Raw genomic sequence first — 5,142 nt, forward strand, 5'->3', positions numbered from 1 at the left:
TAATACTAGGACATTGTTTTCGTCGTCTACCGTTTTTCACTGACAAAAACTAAATGGAAACTAAATGAAAACTAAGCTATGACTAAAACTAAGACAAAATATATTGACAGTGGACACGAGATCCAGGATAAGTCACACTTGGTTCATGCTGAAAACAGCAGATCTACAAGCTCACAACGTGTGGGCTTGTAGATCGGCCATTTTCAGCAAGTGTAAAAAGTGTAAAATTTAGTCGACTTAATTAACTGTAGATTTAGTCAACTAAAATCGTATGATATTTATAGTCGACTAAAACTAGACACGACACTAAAACATTCCAGGTGACTAAAATGTGACTAAAACTAAACGAAAGCTATTCAAGTGCCTGTGACTAAAACTAAAAATCTAAATTTTGCTGTAAAAAACAAGACATGCAATGCATGCACACATAAAACACGGCGTTTTGTTACCATTTTTCGAACCTTTATTCCAAATACCTTCAAAACGGCAGAGGCACACAGGCTACACGTATCTGACGCTAGTCGCCCGTATAGGAGCACCAGATAGAGATCCTTATCACAAGAGGAGAATAAAACATATTTACAAATATAAATTAAAACATATCTCAACTCCAAAAAAAAGAGAACATAGTCATCATCATTATAACTGTAGACGGGCAATGATTGTATTAAAAATTGTACAAAACAAACAAAAAAAAGAGTAAACATGTCCATGATGTTGAAATGTTTTTTTGTTTTGTTTTTGTTTTGTTTCCAAACGTAGCTTAGTCAAATGCTGGGTGTAGTGCAAGAATACTGTCGAGGAAGGATTATACAAACAATTTAAATTAAATTAAGAAAATATAAAAATGCAGACTATTTTTTTTTTTTTAAGACAAGATTATTCACATTTGCGACACCTTTGGTCCAAAGAGAACAAAGAAAAAAATATATATAAAAAAAGCCAACATGGGGGTATGTGTACATACATACAAGAGTCAGTTTGGCTAATAACAGACATACTTCACCTTTTTTTCATTTTTTTTAAACATGCTGTCCCAGCTAAATAAAGCCACATTTTATTGTAACCGTACAGCCAAATAAAACACTTTACTTCTCATAATAATCATCATTTTGACCCGTTCGGGACTGGAGCCCCATTCTGTGTTTTAAGCACTGTGTCATGCTTTAGCTGTTGGAAAGATAGCAGATCTACAAGCTCATAGCGCGGCACCGAGTGCCACACGACAAGCTTGTAGATCTTGTAGACATTTTTTTGAAAAATCGTGAAAACGTGGGCGCAAATCTTTGAATATATATATATATATATATATTCTTTCAGCGCGAACGTTTTTAACTCAAATCTTTGCTTCTGGGGGGGGTCCTTACTAGAACATCATATTTTCAGATGGGGGTCCGCGGCCAAATTCAGATAATTCTAGGGGGTCCTTGGCATGAAAAAAGGTTGAGCACCACTGATATGGAAACATAGGTTAATTCAGAAAACCGTCCCATGTTGTAGAATCTGGTCTCAGATCTAAATGGGCTTAAGTGGAATGAGGGCAATAAGCCTTGCTTCATTTATACGTATTTGGGTGCCGATATCGTAGATGGTCCATTTCCCACTGCTGGAAGCTCCACCAAGCCAAAGTGCAGTAACTACGATCTCGGACACAGCGACTTATGGCGGTATCCCAAAAGGTCAAATTATTTTGGGGTGATTTTGGGGGATAAACGATTACCTCCAGGACCTTTTAAAATAGTTCAAATAGCCGATCTACAAGCTTACAATGTCTCGATGTACAGTAGATCGGCTATTTGAACTATTTTAAAACGTTTTTTATAAAATAGTAAAAAAGAAAAAAGGCAAATACGTTTAGGGATAAGGGTGGCGCAAGATGGAGCCCCAGATCTTTTCGCCGAAAATAGCAGATCTACAAGCTCACAAAGCATCACGTTGCAAGCTCCGGGTGACCAGATGTCGCACTTTCGCGTGGGACAGTCCCTCATTTCTAAGACCTTTCAGGCATCCCACAAATTCAGACCCTGTCTCAACATTGTGGCTGGCAGGCTCAGTCCCCTAATAGTTGGCTTTCTGTTGTAAAGCTCTCATTGTCCATTTATCCTGCAAGATGTGGCTTTTAAGCCGGTTAAAATGACATGATAAATATCGGTCCAATATGCTACAGTACCAAGTTGGCACAATGTGCGACGCCAGAAGGTTTTAATAACAAAATGATAGGCAATATTAGGCCTATGGTCGAATATCACATCTAAAGGCATTTAGCAATGAACTTGCTAACCCCGCCCCGTCCCGCTTGTCCCACACAAGCGATACTTCTGTCCCTCAAATGAAGAGTTTGGATCTGGTCACCCAATAAATATGGATACCGGAGAACTCGCCATGGCGAAAATAATTCATCAATGTCTTCATCGTTATGCTAACAATGCCGTCTTCATCTGTGTAGTATATGTCAAACTCACAGATGTTATAGTTCATTTCCAAAGTGAACAATTACTTTTGTTCAATGAAATAGTCAGCTAGATGATAAAAAGGTGAGTATGTGAATACCAATGATAAGTAGTAGATATTGTTTACTAATGAATTACATTGTTTCGGTACATTGGCGTTTAAACTTTTAGCATTCCTACTTTCTCTAGTGTAAACTCTAAACAACTATCCTCTCTCTCAATTCAATGCAATTTAAATGAAGGTGAAGTAAAACTAAAATGCACTAAATCGCGGCGAGTCGGTAAACTGGCGTAGTTCTCCGGATACAATAAATATAACATGCCATTTTCGGGCCAGTCGATCGCCCCCCCCGGAATAGAGACGCCAGGTTGGCGTGGTCACGGTGCGATGTTGAAAAAGGTACGGCGAGGCACTGTGGGGAGCCTTGAATGCAGACCCCCTCATACACAGGAAAAAACAAACAAACATACGTTTTAGAACATACAAGGAAACACCCAAAAACTATATATGGAGAAAATACATTTTGAGAGGTCAAAATATATTTTCTAATATATATATATATATCCTATATATTTGTGTCCATTGAAATGTGTAGGGTATTGTTTCAGTAAGGAAGTGTGGGGTTTGGAACCCGCAACTCCAGCTGGTCTCCTATATGTGCTAGAATGTGTTGTTCCATCAGTGATGCCCTGCTGGCTGGTGGCGTTTTGAGCTTGTAGATCGGCTAGTGTTGGGAGTGAATCGGAAAAGCGCCGCGGCGGTCTGTGCGGGGGACATACTTCCAAGAACTACAGCCATTCGGCCCTCTGCCACTAGGGGGCATGCAGGGTCTTGAGAACAGAGTAATCTAGTAAGAGAGTGACACTGTTGCATTGACTCACATTGTAACAATGGCATGCGGAAGTGCTCATTCTATCTCAATGGGATAGTTCCAATGTTTGGAACTATAGCCCGTAGCACCCCGCTTTGCGGCGAGATCAAAGCGTGTCGCCACTCTCTTACTATATTACTCTGCTTGAACCTCTGGTGAACCAGAGGAACCAATTATGGGTATGTTTGTTGACCAAAAAGAAAAAGAGAGAGAGAGAGAGAGAAAAAAGCGCTGTGTTCAAAATGGGACATAAAATGTTCATGTGTGCGTTAGCTCCGTCACTATTGCATGTAATCAAATAATTTTAGTGTTACTTTTTGCCTGTACTTTTAGCAGATCTAAAAGCTTTACGTTTGAACAATTTCAGGACAATTTTCGCCTACGGACTTCAGGTTGAATGTCAGTGTATATCAATGTGTGATGTGCTGACTGAGAGGATGCTTTCCTAAAACAACAAACAGATTAGGTTATTGTGCTGACCGGGTACAACGAAGCAGTTTGAAACCCTGAACCCTGCATTTCAATACATCTTTTGCTGTGTCCCAGTGCCATAATATATTATACATACTACTATACGTATCTTTCCAGTATACCGTTTTGGCGGTTACTAACAATTAGTGAGGCCGTGGAATTCCGCGATTGGCAGTGCGAGCGAGGAACAATGGCGGACATTGCAAACAAAATCGAAACGTAGATCGAAACTGAATACCGAGGAGGGTGACAATGAGTCTTTGTGGAGACATGGGGGAGCCTAAAAAACACACACAAAAAAATTAAGTTTAAGGAAGTTATCCTAATTACAGGATAAGGTAATTCAACACTGATGCAAATGTTCTGCAACCATTGGCCTTTCCTTGACTGCCAAGAATTGCTTCTCACGAGCAAGGTTTCACTGCTATCACAGCCCCATTAGACTTCCATTAAAATAATTCCAAGTTAAATATTATACATCTTAATAAAAGTAATTATGTGGCCTCCTGGCAGCATGCATACTGCTGCACGACATGCACGCGACTGCCAACGTCATTAAAAACACTGTCTTATATGCTGCCAATACCATATTCATGTGCGTGTGTGTGCGGCTGCGCGCATGTGTGTATTCTTTTATGCCATTAAAAACCCATTCGGGCCGGAACCCTTTTTGGTGTTTTAAGCATTATGTTATACTTTAGCTATTGGAAAAATAGCAGATCTCACAAGCTCGTAGCGTGGCACCGAGTGACGCGCTACGAGCTTGTAGGTCTGCCATTTTTGAAAAATCGTAAAAATGTGGCGCAAATCTTTGAATATATATATTCTTTCAGAGCCAATGTTTTTTAACTGAAATCTTTGCTTCTGGGGGGGGGGGGGGGTCCCTGGAACAACATATTTTCAGATCGGCGGCCAATTACAGATAATTATCGAGATAAACTATCAGGATTTAGAAGACATTTGTAGAATCGTCCTCGGGTCTAAATTTGGACGGGAACGCATCTGTGTCACTTTATAGCTTTTAACCACTTTTAACCATATGTTTATACTTTAGCAGATCTACAAGCTCATAGCGCTGCATTTTTGAAACATTTTGAAAATGTGAGCATATTCCTTCACAGGGGGGGGGGGGGGGGTCCCTGGGACAAAATACATCATTTTTGGGGTCCTTGACATGAAAGTTTGAGAACCTGGTCTAACCCATTCTGACCGGGCACCCATTTTGGTGTTAGCATCATGTCGTGCTTTAGCTATTTAAAAATAGCAGATCTACAAGCTCATATCGCGCCACCGAGTGGCGCGATACGAGCTTGTAGGTCTGCTATTTTTGAAAAATACGACTGACATTT

Source organism: Protomyctophum parallelum (genome assembly GCF_964188405.1).
Source record: "Protomyctophum parallelum genome assembly, chromosome: 17".
In the NCBI taxonomy this organism is placed as follows: domain Eukaryota; kingdom Metazoa; phylum Chordata; class Actinopteri; order Myctophiformes; family Myctophidae; genus Protomyctophum; species Protomyctophum parallelum.